This window comes from Peromyscus maniculatus, chromosome 6 (genome assembly GCF_049852395.1).
Source record: "Peromyscus maniculatus bairdii isolate BWxNUB_F1_BW_parent chromosome 6, HU_Pman_BW_mat_3.1, whole genome shotgun sequence".
Classification (NCBI taxonomy): Eukaryota; Metazoa; Chordata; class Mammalia; order Rodentia; family Cricetidae; genus Peromyscus; species Peromyscus maniculatus.
The window spans coordinates 100379029-100400882 of NC_134857.1; the positions used below are offsets into that span (position 1 = coordinate 100379029).

Here is a 21854-nt window from a genome sequence, read left to right on the forward strand (position 1 = left end):
CCATACTCAACAGGCAGCCTAGATCCTGAATTCAGATGATTGCAAATTCTATTGTCCTAAACCTAAGAATGGTAGAGCTATCTTATTCATATAACTGCCTAGACACCACATCATTTCCTGTGTGACTTGTAAGCCCTTCTGTTGGCTGTTTAATTTTCACTATTAAAATTGCTTTGTTGAACACCTAAAAATGGATTCTTTTTCCTAAATGGATATACTAAATGATATGCCCTGAAATCTGTAAAAATAATCAATCAATACATATTTTATAGGAAATAAGATTTTAATAACAAAATTTAAGTCCTCGTGCAAAATAATTATAAATCACTGCTATTGGACCGACTCCTCCTTCTGGAAACCCCACTGTTCATTCAGCATTCCATCTCTGTATTTTGTTTTTTTCCATGCCAAATTGTTAGAGGAAAGTAATTTTAGTTCACATTTTAATTTAGAAAAGGTCCCGTTAAAATTAAAATCTCAAAATGGAAGTCACTCGATTAAGGAGGGGAGGTGGTAATTTAAGGGAAAGTTGGAAAGCCCCTACTTTAAAATCCACGGTATTTTACAGCAGAGAAATTAAGAGAGCTTGACAAGTAGGAAATGCTTGGAGGTCAACCAGATGATCCAAATCTTTTTTTTTTTTTTTTTTTTTTTTTTACTTTTTATTGATTCTTTGTGAATTTCATATCATGTACTCCAATCTCACTCAAGAAAAAAGAAAAAGCACTTTTTTAAAGATCTGAAATTCAAACAAGTACCAAAAGAAAAAGAAAAACCCCTCTATTTAAAAAAAATAGCTTTTGGGGGAATTTTAGAATCAGTCCAGGTGTGATTTTTCTTCATGCATTAAATCTAACCACATGTAAGTTTTTAAGGCTCTCCTGTAGGCAATTTGGTCTCCTGAAGCAGTTTAACAATCTTTAAAGCATCGTCCTTTAAAAGGAAGCTACATCTTTATTTTTTTTTTTAAGATTAAAACCATAAAGAATAACCATGGAGATGGATCAGTCAGTAAAATACTTGCCTTGTAAGCTTAAAAACCTGAGTTCCATCCACAGACACCAGGTGTGTTGTTGTGGGCTGGTAATCCCAGGATTGGCAAGGTGTGGTTCACTGACCAGCCTAGCCAGCTTAGCCTGCTTGGTGAGCTCCACGCTAGTGAGAGACACTATTACCCAAAAAAGATGGACAGCACCAAAAAAAAAAAAAAAAAAAAAAAAAAAAAAAAAAAAAAACAAACAAAAAAAAAAAACACTTGACTTGTCCTTTGGTTTCCTCAAATTCATGCATACATGTCCATGCACATATGCGCGCGCGCGCGCGCGCGCACACACACACACACACACACACACACACACACACACATCGTGAAGAAAACCATTGCTGGCATTAAGCCAACAGCCCTATAGCTCTCAGCTCACAGCGTTTACTAAAGCTATGGGATATCAAGGTTAGCAAAACTGTGTTCACTGAAATTAAGATTATTAAAGTGCATTCCCGTCTCTTAAACCATATACAAACACCTCAAAATCATCGAAGGTGGAGCCATTTCAAACACCCATATAAGGGGAAATTATCAAGTCTCCTCAGAACCATCTCAACAAGACTAAACCATGATCTATCACAGCACTCACGCATTTGATGCTTTTCTTGTTCTCAAGGGCTTTCTGTCTCACCTCTACCTGAATCACTTCCAAAGTGTTTCTCAGGTGGGCTGTGGAATGGTAGCCCTCCTTAACCTCTGACAGCAAACGTCAGCCCAAGCCTAAGAATTACAGAAGTCAAGGGACCACAAGGACAAAGGGGAAGAAGACCCAGAGTCCTGGTTCTCGTCTTCCTCACCGCCTTTTAGGTCAGGCTGGACACCTAGGATATGAGGCATCACTCTAAAGAGAACTCCTGTCAGTGTTTGTTAACTGAGTCCATCAATTTCATGTGTCTACCTAAAACACTTGGAAAATGTTTCTCTTAGTTTCCGTATTTGTATTAAAAGTTTCAGTGAAAATTTCTCAACCATGTATTCTATGTAACAAATAGTAAGAATTTCTATATTATATAAAAATCCCATCCATTGGATTCTAGAGAAAGAACAATCCAGGTTCATTTCAGTGTCTCCAGTGACTTGAGACCCCCTTCATCCCAGGGTAGCCCATTCCATTGCCTTTCAATGCTAATATGTAAAAGCATTCTCACAAATGGAACTAAACTCTCCCTCTTACTTTTAATAGCTATCATCTGGGAGCCCTTTTAATTTGGTTTTATGTATTTATTTATGTTACCATTATTATTTTCATTTTGAAGCAGGGTCTTCTGTACCCAAGCTGATCTTAAACTTGATATATAGCAGATGACAACCTTGAACTTCTGATCCTCTACCTCCCACATCCTGGGACTACAGATATATACTACTACACTCATTTGTGGTACTGGGGATCAAACCCAGGACCTAGTACATACTAGGCTAGCACTCTACCAACTAAGCTATATTACCATATCAAAAGTATCTTTAAAAAAACCAGGGTCTCTAGCTCAGGCTAGCTTCCAGTTGCTTATACAGTCAAGAATGACCTTGAACTTCTAAACCTTCTGATGTGCTCACACGTGTCTACATTACAGTCCTGTCCCACCATAGTTGCTTTATGCAGCACAGAGTATTGAACCCTGAATCTCACGCGTTCTAGGCAAACACTCAACCAATTAAGCCACATCTCTGACCTGGCAGAGCCATTATTATGTGCCAACGATTGTCACTTTATATACTACTTGTGGTGGTTTGGATAAGAATGCCCCCATAGGGTCACATATTTGAATGCTTAGTCACCAGGGAGTTGCACTTTTTGGAAGGACTAGAAGAATTAGGAAGTGTGGCTCTGTTGGAGGAAGTATGTCACTGGGGGTGGGCTTTGAGGTTTCAAAAGCCCCTGCTAGGCCTAGTGTCTCTTGTTCAGCCTGCAGATGAGGATGTAGCTCTCAGTTACCACTCCAGCATCACACATCAGCTTGGCATCCTCTGCATGATGAAAATGGACTAAGCCCCTGAAACTGTAAGGCCCCAGTTAAATGCTTTCTTTTATAGGAGTTGATGTGGCCATGGTGTCTCTTCACAGCAATAGAACAGTAACTGCGACACCACTAAACAAACCTCCCTCAAGCCCTGCATGATAGACGTGACATGACACCACTTCCTAATTAACAAGAACAAAGCTGCAGAAAGTTGTTGCCTGCCTGAGTTCATGAAGCTAAAGCTAATAGTGGCTTCGCTTTTGTTTCCCAAGTAGGACATGCAGCTCTTGATTTACAAAGAAATTTATATTCTTGGAAAATCCAAACATTTACTATTAAATAGCATGTCATTCTTTAAAGTGTCATACCTTCAGGATGTTTACATACACCTTCTCTCCAAACATCTGCAACAGCTGCTTTGAGGCAACAGGACAATGAATTATCTTTTCCTTTGAGAAATTCTAGATGATTTGGAAGACACAGACAAGTTTCAGGGTACAAAGATCTGTAAGAAAAGATGCAAGATTATGAAGGAGGCCATGTGGTTCCTTCTATCTGCCTATATACTTGCATGTGTACACACAAGCACACAACCAGACATAAACACACACATGTGCACACATGCACAAACACACACAGAGAGAGATAGAGAGAGAAAGAGAGGGGGGAACTGGGAGAAGCTGATTTTCAACTTCTTGGAGAGAGGGGAAGTCAACTCCAAAGATGGTAGTAGGTGGAAAAAGATGGGGGGTTGAGGGGGGGAAGGCATTGCAACTAGGAGTTTTTTTGTAATAGCTCAGGTAATCTCCCCAAAAACCAACGGCAGCCCCCCACAAAGCCACAGGCCTGGGGGGAAGAGGCAATGCTGTGGTCACCTTAGTCTCTGTTAACCACAGAGTGGCCTCTCCAAGCGATTGGAATCGAGGACTTTGGGTTTAGAACCTGGTTCTACCATGGGGCTATCCTGTGCTGCCACAGAAGAGAGTGTTAGTCTGTGAGTGCTCCATAGGCCAGAAGGACTTCTTGAAAATGAATTCAAAATGTCATCCATGAATCTCAGTGGGTCACTGCAGAGAGTATGGCGGTCCGCAAGACATAAGACTGCCATATAGTCCAACTCTCTTACTTCTAGATATGCATCCAAAGGAAGCCAATGTGCAGGAGAGATACTTCCTTGCCCATTATTGTAGCACTGTTCTCAAGACCTAAATTATGTAGTCAGCCTTGGTGTCTATGAAATAAATAAATTATGGGATATGCACACGATGGATTCTCTCATTCAGCCAGACGAAAAATGGGAAAATGTTATTTGCAGCAAAAAAAAATGAATGGAACTGGAGGACAGCACATTAAGTGAAACAAGCCAGACACAGACAGGCAAGAACAACATGTGAAAACTGAGAAAATTAAAAACAAAAATAAAGTAAGTCAACCTGAAAATAAAATAGTGATTACTAGGTGCTGGAAAAGGTCCAGGGAAGTGGGTAGGAGGAAGGAAAATGGAAGAAGAAGAATTGCACATGATCCATACTTGATATAGATATGCTTGGAAATGTATCAAATCCACTGATATGTAAAATTTCTATATTCACTGAACATAAATTATGTGAAAAAGACCATCAGGAAAGTGATTTCTAAACCATGTGACCATAATTTACAAAATGTTAAATATTTCTTGGTCTCCCAACTTAAGTACCTTCCAGAAATGTAGCATTCACCTGAAACCTACAGATCTAGGTTAAAAACCTGGCATCTCAAGTGCCAAGGTTAGGGTGACTGTATTAATTGTTTTTCCGTCTCTGTAACAAAATCCCATGACCAAAAGCAGCTGACGAAAGAAAGAGTTTATTTTGGCTTATGATTCCAGAGAGCTGGAGTCCATAATGATGGGGATAACATCATTATGGGGAGCGAGAAGCTAAGAACTCACATCTCAAACTCACATCTCAGCTGCAGGAAGTGGAGCTAAGCTAAAAACTCTCAAAGCCTGCCCCCAGTGACGTGCTTCCACCGGCAAAGCTGCTTGTCCAGAAAGTCCTATAACAGCCCCAAACAGTGTATCTTTTGTGAATCAAGTATTCCATATGTGAGTGGGCTGGGTGACAGTTCCCATTCAAGCCATCACAGTCACCAACTACTCCTGTTTGCTTTGGGACAAGGGATTGCTCGGGATGGGATGAAACTAAGATCACCTTGGGCAAAACAGAACAGCTGGTCAATCCATCAATACCGCTTCTATTTAAGAGCTAACCTGGGCCCTTTCTGTGTGTACCGGACACATCTACCACTCAATAGTGTTGGGGAAGAGGACCAGGCAACCCATTGGTTATAGTCAGAAATAATCCAACTTATCAAATAAGGAGAAATGGAGGAGAGGTGCCAGGGGACCCCTCAAAGGAACATTTATTACTGCTGTACTCTCACACAGAGAGGAGAGACCTGTCCTGGGGACTGATTGATGCAGCGACATGCCCTTAGCTTGGATATACGACCACAGTACACAGCTTCAACCTTCTCCTCTAAAAGGAAAATACGATAATAAATTACAGAAAAGTTGAGAGTATATATCATTCCAAGGCACCGTTTGAAATACACCTGCTTTGTGTACAGCAAACACTGCAAAGGCAAATTAAATAAATGTCAGAAACAACTGTACACATGTTTATTCCTTCAGCAAGATATACACCAGGGAAGGGGCATAGGGGTGGTGCTGCTACACACAAGGCTCTGTGAGACCCCAGGGAAACACAGAGATGTGACGGACTCGGTTCATATCTGTTGGGCATCTTACCTGAATCCTTTACTGTGTTCTTAATGTCTGTTTCCCAGTTTGGAGTTATGCTAACCTATGTAGACTTGTTCTCTGGGGCATAGAAATCCTCAGTAATTCAATCACCTCATTTACCATTGCTCCCTCAAGAAGAAACCATAGTTGAAGAATTTTTAATGTATTCAGCTTTCAGCTTTCCTTATGGAGAGCCAGTATAACTTAGGTATCGGGTGGTAAAGACATATATTAAAGACAAATGGAGGTAGTAGCCCCAACAGGATGAAAATTATTGTTTTAGCCAATGCCCAATGCTTCTCATATTGAATCAGCACTGAGACCATTTTCCCTCCTAATTCATTATGGTTACCTTAGTTCTAAGCCTTTGTGGCTTTATTCCACCCCTGGAGTCTCAACTGGCCTCTCGGAATTGTGGCAGAGTGATGCGTTAGACCCAGCCCCACTGATCAGGAGAGCATGGCCTGTCTGCCATCTGCCATCCTCTTCCTTCCGGCTGAAGTCAGACGCCACTCTGTTGTTTTAGCTGAGGACACCTGACATGAGAGATGACTGCTTCAAGTGGCGGAGGGGTTGCAGTCAAGGGAGAAGCCTGTTTAAGCTGGGGCCTGTCTGCTCTGGTAAATCTCGGGTTTCATCAGTCAGGTGCAACCGGTTCATTTCGATGAGAGCAGCGGCAGTCCATCTCTTTAGAGACCCTTGTCAGAGGCGCCTTCGGGTGCCTCAGCATGCCAGGTTTGATACGAGTCAAACCTGGTGTGAACAAGGATTAACCTATAAGACGATGTGAGATTCTCTTTAGGTTGATTCCAAGCCGAGACAGGGGAAACTATAAACTCGATTAAACGAGGTAAACTTCCCTGGGTTGCCCTGTGACACACACCTTATTTGCATTCTCTCAGCAGTTTGAATAAACATCACCATTGACCTGGGCGGCTCTAGCTGAGAGAGCCCGGAGCACACACAGTGCAAGGAGGAATAATTTCTGTGCCGTCCTGGCAAAACTGGACAGCCTGTCAGCAACACAAAATGGCTTTTGAAATCTGCATGTCTATGTGAAGGTATGAAATATTCATACCTCAGATTAAAATATTTTATTGAATTAATATTGATCTACGATTAATTTTTAAATAGATTCATATTTCATGAGGCCCTCACGATGAGCCTACCAATTGGACCTCTGTGAGTGAAACCAATTACACAAATTGTTAAGGAAGCAAGCTGGAAAGCTACTCAGAACGCCTGAGGAGAGACAAAAAGAATGTAAAGAGGTGGCTTTATGAGGAAATCAACAATGTCTATACAGTGACTGAAAAAATAATACATCCCCCTACTCGATGTCCACAGCGTTTTCTTTTTGGTGTAGGCCAGCGGAGCTTCCTTGGGACATTTCGTATTCATTTATTTATTTATTTAGAAAGCTCTATCTCTCACTCTGTTCCCTGTTTGGCCTCACATTTGGAAATCTTCACTTTAATGACATCTTTTTCCCCTTAAAATTGCAGGTAATCCTCTCCTTCCAAGAGACAACCGTAGTAATAGTAACTACGGTACAGTGAAGCTTTCTTAAGTGTGCCCCCCTCATAACCTGCCCCCCTCCCTGTACTGGGCAAAGCCTTCCAGGGGTGTGGCAGCAGCAGAAAACAAAAGACATTGATTGCTGCGTTCAATTAGCCTCTTCAAACACAAAGCAAGAGCCAGGAAGAGAAAGACAAGGATTCCGAGTGCTTCTGAACATGCCCCATTTCGGTCTGAGCCAAGAGAATTGACTCCCACTCTGTCCCCTCAGTCTGCTTCCCACAACCACACCTGCATTTGGGTTTTTGTTTTGGTTTGGTTTGGTTTTTGTCTGAAAACTCCACAACCACCATTTCATTGAGTCCTCTTTGGGTAGGAAGGCACTTTCTAGTTTACACGAGGCATTTCTACCTTCTAGGCAACAAACCCAGCTCATCTTTATTCATGCTCCTCTTTATATCTCATTCATACTTTCCTTTTCTAATTCAGCCATTCTAAATCAGGCCACCCCGGCTCAGTTTATTACAGGCAGTTGTCCTTTCTTCTTATTCTTTCTCTTTTCTTTTCTTTTTTCTTTTTTGCACAAAACACCAGTACATACAGTAAAAGGACAAATGAGGATTATTCTTCACTTTGTGATGAAGGGTTTTACTGTGAACAAGGAGATTTTAAAAGGCCTGGGAGATCTGTATGAGATGCTAGGCTGGCTTAGAATAGCCACATGGGGCTACGATGATGCCCAGGGTCTCCTAATTAGATAAAGCCATTGTTTAGATTCAGACAATACCTGTTTACAGTTCAATAAACAACTTGTCACAGTTGCTTGCTCAAAGCAGACCTAGATGTCAATGCAAACAGTTAGTACAGAGGTACTGAAATAAATTGGTCTCCCGAGTAAATAAATTGAGCAGCATTGTGAAAGTGCCTCATCAGTACTGAGGAAGATAATCATTTATAAAGGTTTAAAATGGCGTTTCATAAATATTGACATTTAGAGAAATGTCTTTCCCCCACCTAATGACTACCCTCCCTTTTCCTATTTCCAACAGCCACTAAAAAAGAAAAATAATAATAAAATTAAAAAAAAAAGAGGATAAAGTATTTCTGGAGTCCCACTGAAGTTCTGTAATGCTTTGTATCTAATATTTAATAAACTTTCCCCAAAAGTGTGTGCTATGGAATATAAATGATGGAGAAGTGTGATGGCTGCCTTCAAGGGTTGTCCATTCTGGCACTGTAGAATGGACACACATACAAAGATAACGCAGTGGGAAGATCATTCAGCAGGATACCCAGGTTTTGTGTTTCTTTCTTGTTGATACCTATGAGCCAATAAGAGAAGAGAACAGAGGTGTGCTCTCTCACCAGGAAGATGAATCAAGGGTGGCTGGAAGACGTGAGCTGAGGTTGTTTGGTGCCTTCCTTTCATGGGGATTAGGACCAACATAGGCGCTTCCCGTTTTGCCAAAGACCTTTGGGGCGGGGGGAATGTCTGCCCTGGGAGAGGTAACTAAACAACTAAATGTCGGGATCTTAGACTAAGTTGTTATATGTACAAGCTGGAAACAAGGGCTCTTAGCAGAGACTCTGGTGTGTGTATAAGCAGCAGGAAGCCCGGGGAGAAACTCTACATGACACGGGGAGACACAAGGGTTTGATCCCTGCCACCGTTAACTTTTGTGACATGTCACATACCCCTGCTCGGGAGGAGCGAGGAGGGCATTGATCCCAAGGCACTGGACCAACAGAGTGCTCATTACTTAGGAAGTGGGGACTTGGGAGCTAAAGCTGTGTGTATTTCCTAAATAGCAAAAGCTCGCCTCCATATTTTTTCTTTATGCCTCACCTCACAGAATCTAAATGAGAAGCCCTTGCTCCCCCAGATGGTAGGAGGGAATTTCCCCATTATGTTCTTCCCTTGTCACATCCCCGTCACATTCATCCACCACAGCACTGACCTTCTGAGAACCCCACCTCACTAGCTCGTTATTAAAAGCTTACTGAATTCTGCCATGGTGAATAACATTTATATCCCTTTAGCATGAAATTTTTAAAACTCGGACCTGGAGTTTATTTCCACTGAAGCCTCTTTTGTGAACCAAGAAAATAAAATTGGCGAGCAGTCAGTCCTATTATAAACCCCAGTGATCCCCTCTCAAGATGAATATTTAACTCAGGCTGCCAGCATCCCGGGCACTCCACAACCTCACCTGCATTTTCAACGGGAGTGCATGAGCGGACCATAAGATCGCCTTCACTGGTGTTTATGTTGTGGTCACAGGCCTGAGAGCACATAATGCTGGGATTACTGCTGACCAGCCCTCCACGGAAAGCTGAGCTCAGTGGTGTCTCTATAACATGTTAGGTTTCCACGCTACTCTAAACAAAATTGGCAGTGGATGTAGTTTTTCACCTCTATTCCCAGCTTCCCTGTTCTGAGGCAAAGTCTCATTTACTCCATACCTCTCCAAAGGGCTCAGCACTTTCTGCGGTTCCCTGTAAGGGCGTTTTCTTGGAAAGGCTCAGCAGCAGCAGTAGCAGCAGGAGAGAGAGAGAGAGAGAGAGAGAGAGAGAGAGAGAGAGAGAGAGAGAGAGAGAGAGAGAGAGAGAGAGAGAGATGGGGGGGCGGGATGGGGAAGCCCATCCCTTCCTTTGCCAGCCCCATCTCTTCCAGGCTGAGTAAGCTTGCCCAAGCCATGCCATTTCCTCAGCTCACATCCCTTCTTGGTAAGGAGGAATAATAAAGTGATTTCCTTTCCAAGGAGAATGCACTTGTAACAACTTCAAACTTAAATGTGTTGGCATATAAAGGGACACTCGGGTACCATTTCCATCAGTAATTATTTGTTTTCTCCACAGTTAACTGGACATGGACTGTATTTGATACCCAGTGCAGTGATGAGTAACAGAGGCCTCCATCCTTACAGGGACAGGTAGATTAAAACAATTTTTCATGGGATAGATTAGTACTAACAACACTGAATTAGTACCATCAAAGAGGTTCTAACTGTATGGGATAAGTAGTGGTGTGGAAGCTGTTGTTCTGGAGGTAAGCCATTAAAATATAATGAGAACAGAATTAAGCCCTAGCGCTTCATAACTGGAAATAGATACACATCAAAATCTGATGCTCAAGGAGCAAAAACCTAAACCTTCGGTTTTTAACCAGTGGAAATGGAAAAGGACAAGGCCCATAAGGATCTCAGCAGTTCCTCCGCAGGCCCTCCATGTTCCATGCAGATGGTCATCTCAGCCAAAGCATTCTGGATCTTCACCCAGGGAAGTTACAGCTTAGTCACACCCTAACTCATTTTGTGTCCTTCTCCTTTCGTGAACCCCAGTGTTTAGATCTCAGTTTAAGCCTACTAACTGAAAGGGTCTGTTGCAGGGTGGACTGGCTTCTGATCTCAACATTTGGGAAGTCCTTCAGTGAAGGCATTTGAGTGGCCTCTGTCTTGACACACCCTAATATGCTCACAGTCCTCAAACCGTGTAAACACCCCTGATCCAGCTTCCCCATGCCTGTGAGCTTAACTACCCGGCGCTCATGCTGATGAATGCCATAATCAACTCTCTGGCTAGACCACAAAGTCAATCCCTGAACCAAATCCACATCAAGACCATGAATCTACACTCCTCTCTGCTTTGTGGTCTCCGAAGGAGACATGGAAGGCCTGGGCAGGAGCTGGCCAGACACTTAGGGTCCTTGTTCTTCCTCCTCTTCCTGGCTTTTGACCTAAATTTGAAGAATCATGGCTTGTTCCTTGAGCTCCAGATTTTGACAGTTTGAAAGTCCATATCCCCTGCTAAGTCTAGGGCTGGCTATTTTGTCTGTATACATTTTAAGAATAGCATCTACTCCCTTACTCAAGTCAGAAAACAAAGAAAGCCACGTTCAGCCTCCTTCTATCCTAACTCCCTCTGTCTCCCAGACCCACTCACTAAACCCAGCCCTTATCATTTCTGGTTCTTACTCCTGCCTCTCCTTTCCCCTTTGATAGCTGAGTTCAGTCGGCAGCAGCCTCTGTCCAAACTTGGAAGTAGCCACCTAACTGTCTCTCGGGCTCTAATCTCACTTCCTCTAATTCATTCTCCTAGGCGCACCAAAGTAACAATGATCTTTAAAAGCCAAGAGAGCTCAAGTAACTCTCCCTCTTAAAACCCCTTCAAATGCTTTCTATAGTTTACGGGGAAAAAAAGGAGCAAAAGTCTCCGAGTGGCGAGGAAGTCTCTACATTATCTGGCCTAGCAGTTGCCCTGACCTTAAAGTTCTTACAGATCCTTGGCTCTTCCTTGAGGTTTCCTAACTCCCGCTTCTGCTCTTATATTCCTTGTCTCCACTCCCCACCTGCCTGTCCTAACAAATATCTGCTCACTTACCAAGACTCTTTCCCGGCACCCCCTTATTCCACAGACTCCAGAGGAACTGCTGGTGCCTTCCTTGATGCCTCCCCCCTCCCCTGCACTTTTCAGGAGTCTCTAAATCATGGTTCCTGCCTTCTGGGAAGAAATTCCCCAAAGACAAAGTCCAAGACAGTTTAATTCCTGTTCTCAGAACATAGCACTGTATTGGCATACATATGACACTCACTCAATGTTGGATGAGTTGAATGCAAACCATTCCAGAAAACAGAATTTACACGTATTTATGATACACAGAACAGTGTCTGGACTAGAGCAAGCACTCAGTAGATATTCCTTAAGTGAATAAATAAATAAAATTCCCCCTTTACCAGCACACTGGAGACCTGGTCACTAGTCTTTATGTCCTTTTTCACCACTTATTTTTACTCTACTATGACAGTGTCACAGCAAGCAGCATGTATCATTCTTCCATCAAATGTGGGTATAGGTATGGAACAGCCTCACTATTTAACTGTTTTGCTTCTTCGAGCTCATTGAGGGTTTTATTCTCCGTATCAACCAGAAATGTACTTGTATAGACATAGAACTAACCACAGTTCTCTTTTTCCTCTCAACTTCTGAACCTCAGAGAAGCTAAGGGAAGGGGGAAATTCTACTAACCTGGAGAGAAAACATCATATAAAATCTATAATTAGGATGTTTAGACCTCTGAGTTAATTACACAATATTCAGAGTTAAACATGAAAGTACAAAATGGACAGTTTCTAGAGGTAAGATGAACTGTCAAATATTTTGTACTACCGCCATTACTGCACGAAGATTTCTATTAGACAATAACAACCTCTGGGTGGTCAGACTCTATAAGCATTCCTTTAAAATTCAAATCCTTTAAGGCAGAAGTTGGTATCTGCCCTATACTTATGATCAATAAGGCCAGGCTGGAGGCTTATGGCTGCCATTGGTTTTGATTATCCAAGACTGGTATATGTTACCATATATTACCATATGTTAAATGTATAGCCTGTTGCTTCAGCTCAGAAGAAACCCCACCCAGAGCTCATCATCACAGAGCTAGAGCAGAAAACATGTTTATGATCTTGTAGTTTAGGGGCTACACTACATTAAAGAGATCCGTTTTAATGTATATTTATACATTCAACCAATATTTACTGAATACTGTGTGCAAAACATTCCTCATGAAACATATACGCATGAACAAAATAAAGGTTAAAAACCCAAGCCTCACTCAATGTGGTGATGCATGGCTTTGATCCCTCAGGAGGCAGAGGTAGGTGGATCTCTCTGAGTTTGAGACCAGCTGTATCTACATAGTGAGTTTCAGGTAGGCCAGGGCTACATAGTAAGATCTTTTCTCAAATATGTGTGTGTGTGTGTGTAAACAAACCCTTGTCTTCGCATATCTTAAATGATATTAGAGAATGATGAACTCTCAGGAACACACAAGTAGCATGTATTATCTGCTTGGCTGCTTGATTGTGTCAAATGTTAGATCAGCATTATGAATAAAAGTATAATCAGGAAGGAAAATAAGAACATGACCATGGGTGGAAGCAATTTGAATATCAGTGATTAGAGAGGTCTTCACTGCGGAGGTTAAATTGAAAGAAAGCTTAAAAGAGGAGAAATAGCAAAGTGTGTGACTCTGAATAAGGGCTGTGTCCTAGGCAGAGTGAAAAGCAAGTGAGAAGATCAAGAATTTGATTCCTTGCAAGAAAAAGAGGAATGACAGCCCACATTTAGTTCCGTGAGAGCAAAGAAAAGAGAAGTAAGAAGTAGGCTTCAGAGGGTGGTTGGGAGGCCAGGTCATCAAGCACTTGGCTTTTGTGAAGACGTGGTGTCACAATGAATAAGATGGGAAGCTCATGGAAGGTTTGGAGCCCAAGAATGGCATTCATTCTTAGAGACTAGACTGTGGAGAACACTCTGATGGAGGGAAAGACAGAAGCAGCTAAACCTGGCAGTTATTACATTAGCCAGGATAAAAGGGATAGTGGCACAGACATGGACAGCAGTGATGTATGGAGGCAAGATAATTTGCTACTTATTTTGCTGTATGTATTATGCAGAATAAGAACAACAAGGCAGCACTCGGGAGGCAGAGGCAGGCGGATCTCTGTGAGTTCGAGGCCAGCCTGGGCTACCAAGTGAGATCCAGGAAAGGCGCAAAGCTACACAAGAGAAACCCTGTCTCGGAAAACCAAAAAAAAAAAAAAAGAACAACAAGGCAATAACTGAAGGTTTGTGGGTCATGAACAACTAAGGCATGATGTTTTCAACAACTGATTAAGAAGGCTGAGGCAAGAGCAAGTTTGGGAGAACAGAGACAATCAGAAGCTCTGCTGAGGGTACATGATATGTGCACCTAGTAGCCATCCAAAAGGAAAGAGTTAGCCAGCCAGTCGGCTATGCAGAAGAGAAATAAATGTTCATGGGAGTCATGCACTATGCTGAGTTATGCAGTCACCTTCAATCTGGGACACAAAATCACATCTGAGAGTGAAGAAGGAGTACCCCTAAAAGGGAAAGTAAGACAGAGGCAGAGACAGGTTCTACCTGCCTCATAACTGTGCCAGAAAATGAGAGGCAGACCAGATATGGAAGCTCATATATCAAAAGGAGAGTTAAGAAATCTGTTAGTTTCCCATACTCATTTTTCCCCTTAAATTTTTGACTGTGCCTACTACATTTATTTCAGCACTTGACATTCTTTAAAAGGAAATACAGTGAGATTGTATAGAGAGAGCATGGTTGCAACTAACTTGTTGGAGACCTGTTTGAACTGCTCAGCCCTCAGGGCCTTCAAGTCTTGCCAGGATACCAAATCACAGGTCATCTCAAGAGTTCCTGCAAACAGCTCTCAGACTTTACACTGGAAACAGAATCTATCTGAGATAGTCAAAACAGTTGGGATGGCATGAATGGTTTGTAGAGGTAGTGGGAAGAACCTGCCCATCTGGGACTCTTTGATCAAAGGATGTCCAGAAAAGCATGAGGTTCTGGATCACTCATGCGAAGACAGTATTCTTTGACATTCATCTGAAGAATGTCCAACTCACAACTTTCCCCAAAGCTGAAAACTTTAAGGAAGATGCTTGGTCCAGCCATTTTGCCTGTAGCAGACCTTATTGAACAACTGTATGCCCAGGTTTGCCAAAAGAACAGAGGGTGAGGTCAACCATAATCAGTGTCTTGATGGAGACCACTGGGTATCCAAGCTGTATACACCCCCTTTCCCAAATAGCAAATTAGTCACTGGGTTGATAAATGGATCATAAGGAGCTGAAGAGTTGGCTGAGCATTTAAGAGCACTGCCTATTCTTCCAGAGTTTCAGTTTCCAGCATCCTTGGGGTGGATCACAACCATCTGTCACTTCAGTTGTAGGGCATCCAATTCCCTCTTCTAACCACTGCAGCAACCAGACTTGCACATGGTATGGAGATGTGTATGAAGCCCAAAACACCCAAACACATAAAATAAAGTTAAAAAGAAAAAGGTGATGATCACAAGTGACTCCAGATTTTCAAGTGTTCATCACATTAAAAACTCACTGACTACAAATCTGTAACTTAGGGGTCAAATGTGCCCACTTCATATAAAGTACCAGCCACTTATGAGAAAGGGTAATACAGGGATCTGAAAAAAGTATGATGTCCTTCATAGCTCAACGTGGAGACTAAAGAAGAGTGATTTGAGAAGACTTGTCTACAAGAAAATCATAAGACAAAATTGGTGTGACAGTCACTGCCCTGCTGTCTCTCAACACCAAATCAACCCATCTGCACTGTATTGCCTTGCACTACTTTCTCAGTATTCCCTAGCCAGATAGATTCCTGTTAGTTTCCATCAATGAAAGAGACTGGTGTGAAATTGGAAGGCAAGGAGGAGGGAAGATGCACTCTTTTTCTATTTACAGTTCTTGTAAGTTTCTTTCCAGCAGCAGAGAACAGTTATAACACCAGTGATGCACAACCTCCAGTAGGCTATGCTACTTCAGGGACAGAGGAGGAGCAAAAACATGCCAGTTCCACAGGCCGCCAGTCTCACACCATCTCTCCTTCAACAGTCTGAATACCAGCCAAATGGTAGCTTCCCTAGAGATTGCCCAACAGGAATGCAATGTGCACCATTCAAATATCAAAGCACCCACCACACAGGTCAATTCCCTGATCTCTGAGGGAGAACAGATCTGTTGGTCACTTCCACCCCAATTTCAGCCACTTTCGACAGGTGCTGTGTGTCTTGGAGTTAGTTCTCTTTCAGATTTTTCAGGCTTCCAGTCCTACTCTATGGTGGATTTTATATATATGACAGACTCTTCTCTCTAAAAGGTGGACATAATTCATCTCTCATTGAATGTGGCTGGGCTTAGAGACTTGTTTCTGATGTGTAGAATATGATGAGTATAATAGAATCATTAAAAGTATCACAGCATCCTGTTCACCCTTTTAGGTCCTTCTCTGGGAACTGCTATGGTATGAGGACACACAAACAGCCCTGTGGAGATGCCTGTGCAGCAAGGAACTGATATCTTTGGCCAACTGCTGGCAAGAAGCTGAGGCCTGCTGCCAATAACTATGTGAGTGGACCATCTTGTAAGCAGGTTATTCATTGTCAGCCAAGCTTTAAGGTGACTCCAACCCTGTTCAGTATACTGACTGAAACATCATGAGAAGGTACTCCTGAATTTATGAACCTGAGGACTATGAGATAATATGTAATGTGTTTTTTGCGTTGAGGTAGCTGAGGTCTACCAAAACAGATAGGCTAAGTGGTCAACTCCTTACATCAGTCCTCTCCCCAAGATCCACTTGTTGCTGGATCTTGATTGTAGAGCACAAAGAAACTAAAGCTCTTAAGATAGCATTCTGCGCTGGGGTCACCCTTGTTAACTTCAAATATCCTTTGCTTGCCAGTGGAAAATGAAGTAGTCAAATCCATATAAGATAATAAATCACGTGTTGTAGTATACACCTCTAGTCCAAGCACTTGGCAGGTAATGCAACACCACTCATAGGGGCCAGACTGAAATACGTAAGAGGCACCACTACAAAAACAAACAAGAACAATAGTATTATGGTAACTCATTAATAAATCATTACCTGTGGCTACTTATCTACTGAATGAAAGTCTTTGCATGACAAAATGGTTGATTGTTAATTCAGTAATTATCACCCTGATTAGTACAATAAGGAGTAAGCACGGGAACTAAGGATCAGCTTCTCCTAAGATCAAGACACCAAGCATCAGAGTGTATCACTGGTGGCTACAGAAGAAACTCTTATATCTCAGAGTCACAAGCAGATATGACTGAAAATCAAACCCAAACTAACTGTATGAATTACAGGACTATCATACAAGATAAACTTAGATGAGTCAAGTTTTAATGTGAAAGTTCAGATGCCATTCAGAAGTAGTCAATACCTGACACTTTGAAAGAATGCATTTGTTGGACTTGGGCAAGGATGAGTATTTCTTATCTAATATCCCTAACCCTTAATTACCAGCAGATACAATCTCTGCATTCTGAGGAGAATGGCTTCCCCTTGCATAAATACCTGACGGTAATTTTATGAAAATGTACCACCTTTTAAATCGATGCTTGTTCCCTCACCACCTGGAACTATCTCAAGACCTATTACCAGCACCAGATCTCAACGTGCTCCAGGAAGCAAAAGTCGCATTGCTTCTGGGAAAAGTAAGCTCACATGCCAAAAGAATAGCAAGACTTTAAAAATGCACACTGGCACAAAGTTGAAGTTTAGATGTGAGAATAGACACTAAGAGTATCATACTTTGAAGAATTATATATAATATTAAACCAAATCAAATGTATTACTGTAACTGGAAGAGACTTCAACCCATTGACTGTTTTCTGAAATATGGACCCAAAATTGATCTGGTTTAATCAAGGTGAGTTAGAAAAGTTTCCTTGGCATAAAACTGAAGAAGGAACAAATACTGAGGAAAATAGAAATGTTGGAGAAAGCTTAACTCTCTATAGTTGCCATATTCATCAAGAGAACCAAAATCATGTCCCCTTCACTAAAGAATTTGGATATGTGTTAGTGAGTGGGGAATCACCTCCCAAAAAAGCTGAGTTCAGTGACTGTCTTTTGTAACCAGAGAATGATAACACAAATGAGTTTCCTGGTTTTAGACAGGATGTTGGATTCTGAAATATTCAGGGCCAAATAGTAGGATTTAACCACTATAGTCAATGAAAAATTGATCATCATGGTTGATCCAAGGGTATCTTAAGTCATGACTAATTGATCACAACATTTTGATAATATAAATCAGCACACTAAATTATCATATACATATATATGTATGTATGTATTATGTGCCATAATGAGCAGAGTTGGCTTATAGCAATGGTAAAGCACCTCTTTCACCTGGGTTTTCTCTAAACAAGATAACAGGTGAGTTATTGCTCCCTTTGCAGAATATTCATTTGCTACCGCCAAAATCATATTCTGGAATATTCTTCTAAGTCTTCCACAAGGGTAGGTTTAATTTAATCCTCTTTTTTCAGCCTATGTGAAAGGCAGAAGGACCATGAGTTGTTATAAAGCTATTCAGGTGACAGTTTCAGTTGTAGTTACTGTAACGGGAATCTTAAAAGTTCTTATTAATAAGATCAAACCTGAGGCCAGTTATTGGGGTGAATGCTGGAAGACCAGAGAAGCAGAACAAGCCACAGCTACCTCACCTTGCCAGTTCCTCAGCTGATCCTGTTTTCTCAGACTGGAAGCCTCTGAGTCCTTATCCAAATGAATCTCAGCTGAACTGCTTCTCAAAAGCCTGAATGCTTAACCAGGCAAAAGCTTCAAGTTTCTGGTCTTCATGCTTTATATACCTTTTTGCTTTCTGCTGTCACTTCCTGGGACTAAAGGCTCACTTTCTGGAATTAAAGGCATGAGCTACCATGTCTGGCTGTTTCCGATGTGGCCTTGAACTCACAGAGATCCAGAGGGATTTCTGCCTCTGGAATGCTAGGATTAAAGGCGTGAGTGCCACCATTTTCTAGCCTCTGTATCTAGTGGCTGTTCTGTCTCTGACCCCAGATAAGTTTATTAGGGTACACAATATTTTGGGGAACACAATACCAACACAAGTTACTGCTGCAGGTGTAGTGTTTTCATTGAGATGTTGGTGTATAGTTATTGCTCTGGCACATATCATCATTTTATCTCTAAATCACAAACCTCAGCACAAGTGTTTGTTGTCACCACACAGGGACAGTGGAGTATCTTCACAGTCAATGCTAGCTCTTCCATTGTCTGGCATAATCTGATCCAAAGAGTTCTGACCACTATGACATTTCACAGAACATTCTGATGTCAGTTACATTGATGAAATCATGCTTAATGGGACTTATGAGCAATAGCTGGCAGAAACTACATATTGCAGTAGCGTGCCAGCCAGAAAGTGAGAAATAATGGTCACAATTTTTCAGAGAATGTCTTTTTTGTATTCTTGAAAGAGATGATCCTAGGTCACTCCAATGACTCAAGCTCCTGTACTATTAAACCCTTAGCCTATTTGAAGTCCTTTAACAAAATACTTTATTCTGATTAATTTATAAATAATAGAAATTCATTTCTAACAGTTTCAGAGGCTAGAAAGTCCAAGCTCGGGATAGAGATAGAGTTGATGTCTTAATGACTATCATGTTGAAATTTAATTACAACATAAACTTGGGGAGGAGATAAATATTCAAGACACAGCAAACTCTGTGTGTCACACAGCATCATAGCTTTGGTATCTTTTATATACAGAGAATGTAACTAAATCCTTCCTAATCTCAGGCACTGGTTTATATATGACAGCTCAAAGACCTAGGCTGCACATGGTTCATCCTCATCATGCAGTGCGTTAAGTTGAAAGGCTCACTTGAGATATAGTGAGTTGTGAGGATGAGGACTGCGTTACCTCAGCAAGTCAAAGTTGAAGGGATAAGGTCCTTCTGCATCCACTACTCTTTCTATTCCATCACACTAGCTAGTGCTAATTGCTCAACTGCTTATCATCCAACAGGGGTCTTGTAGTCATGAAGGTAAAGGAGGTGAAAGAAGTTCTCAGTGAGGAATCATCCATTCCAGGTACACTCCTCTTCTCTACTTCACACCAAGTCTTCTTCTTCCTAAGATTTTTTTCACATTTCGTTTATCCTTGATCTCAGATAACCTCTCACCAGGTAATGGCCTTGCATTCCTTTTCTCTAGAGTCTTGACTTCAGCTCATTTCCTCATAGAAACCTTCTCCAGTCCCCTTACCCCCAAACTTCAATTCCTTCCTTCTTTTTCTTGTTTCCCGGAGCCCACATTGTTATTCAGCATAGTATAAGTTTACATTTTTTGTTCCATTGTTCATCTCCCTCGCTGGACTATAAATGCCAAAAGAGGAGGAGTACACTCCTAATGACTGTATCTCCAGCCCTTAGAATAGCATCTGGCATCCAGCCAGATTTCCAATAAATATCTGTTGAATAAATAAACAGACATGCAACCATGTTTAAAAAAAAAAAAACATGAGAATAAAAATGCCAGGGACATGTTACACAGCTTTCAAGCTTTCTCCCTTTCTTCCTGAGCCCAGGCAACATCTTATCTAGATCTTGAATAGATTCTATTTTATGATTTTATTCCAAAAATACCCAGCTGTTTGGGGAGGATGGGGAGAGACAGACAGCTCTGATAAATTATAAATGCCCTAGGAAATTTCAAAAATTCTATTCCCTGCATTCTTCATAATACATTATACTTTGACATTTATAAAAATGAAAAACAAATAGAAATTAATCTCATCTTTAAAATATGAATCCTATAAATGTTATTGAACTATATTTTTATCACACATTTTCAAAGTATGTATAATACTTGGCTTTGAAATCCATTACTCCTTTACAACTTAGGATTTTTGAATTAATGGATGTTTACTTTTTATAACCATTAATACTTCTGCCCCCAATACGTTTGCTAATCCTGCATTATTCTCATTTGTTTCTAGCCTGCACTATAACAACAGTGTTAATACTCACTTTTTAACCTTCTTACAAGAGTTAGTATCTAGTGGACCAGGAAATGAAAGCATGCTGCGGGGACTGTAAGATCAGGAAAGTTGGATCTCATAAGCAATGCAAGTGACTAAAAACTACATAATTTCAATAAACATAGATGCTGTATCTAAAACCATAGCATGTTCCTGTCAATAGGTCTTTGTGGACAGATTGAAGAAGAGACAACAATTTCCGCAAGGAAGTCCACACACAAGCCCCATCTAGAGTTGGCTCTGGGGGAAAGATACAGCAAAGGACTATTGAAAAGCATTGTCAGCCTAGACAATTTACAGGCATATGAAGAAGGGGATGCCAGAAAGTGATAAACTAACCAGGTCTCCACAAGCAATTTGAGGAATAGGCAGTATGTGTATTTAAAGTCAAGGACGAGATTTCCTCTTTAGCAGTTTCAAGGTTGTGTTAACTCAATTATTATGGCTTGTGATGAAGCGCACATAATACAGATGAAGTCAGAAGAGCATATTTATTGTCTGCTAACTGTTCCACTTTGAACCATGTCCACTCAAATCCCTTCCCTTTCAACTCCACACATTTATGCTTTATTGTTTGCACATAGGTATCAGAATATCTACATAAAAGTAAGGCAGATAGTTATAAGATTTGAGAAATCAATGCTTAAAGATTAAGCTTGTGACACATCCATTTCTCTTTCAGATTTGAAAGGTCTCACTTTACAGACATTGCTGCCTAACGTGATATATTTTATTTATTAAATTACTTTTTAGCTGTCAACTCTCAAAAAAATGTAGGCTCAAAAAGGTCAGAGATTCTGTTGTTAAAATTGTTTTATACACTTATATAACCTCAGCATTTTGAAAGTAGTGCCTGGCACATAGAAGGCACTTAATAAATATTTATAGAGTGAAAGACACAGTCAAAATAGCTTCCTAAGTGAATAAACATACACAGTACAGCTAATTCATTACACTTATGTGTCTATGTAAAAACTGAGCCTCATAGGTTTGGATCAACAGTCCTTGGAAACTACAACATAATTAATATAATTCTTGGCTTTGAGGAATTTATAGTTTGGTTAAGGAATCAAATCTAAACCATGAAATGCTTTTCTAATGTGTGAA

General features: G+C 41.1%; 1 long non-coding RNA gene across 5 annotated transcripts in view; it reads right to left on the bottom strand.

Moving 5' to 3' along the window:
* LOC121830312 (uncharacterized) overlaps nt 1–18991 on the bottom strand; it is a 43296-nt gene extending 24305 nt beyond the window's left edge. For all 5 annotated transcript variants that reach the window (XR_006073487.2, XR_006073486.2, XR_013052332.1 and 2 more), the window contains exons 1-2: nt 18902–18991; nt 3372–3508 (exon numbers count right to left, since the gene is read on the bottom strand). This is a non-coding gene — a long non-coding RNA (uncharacterized LOC121830312). The remainder of the gene's footprint in view (nt 1–3371; nt 3509–18901) is intronic.
* Nucleotides 18992–21854: the final 2863 nt, after the last annotated feature.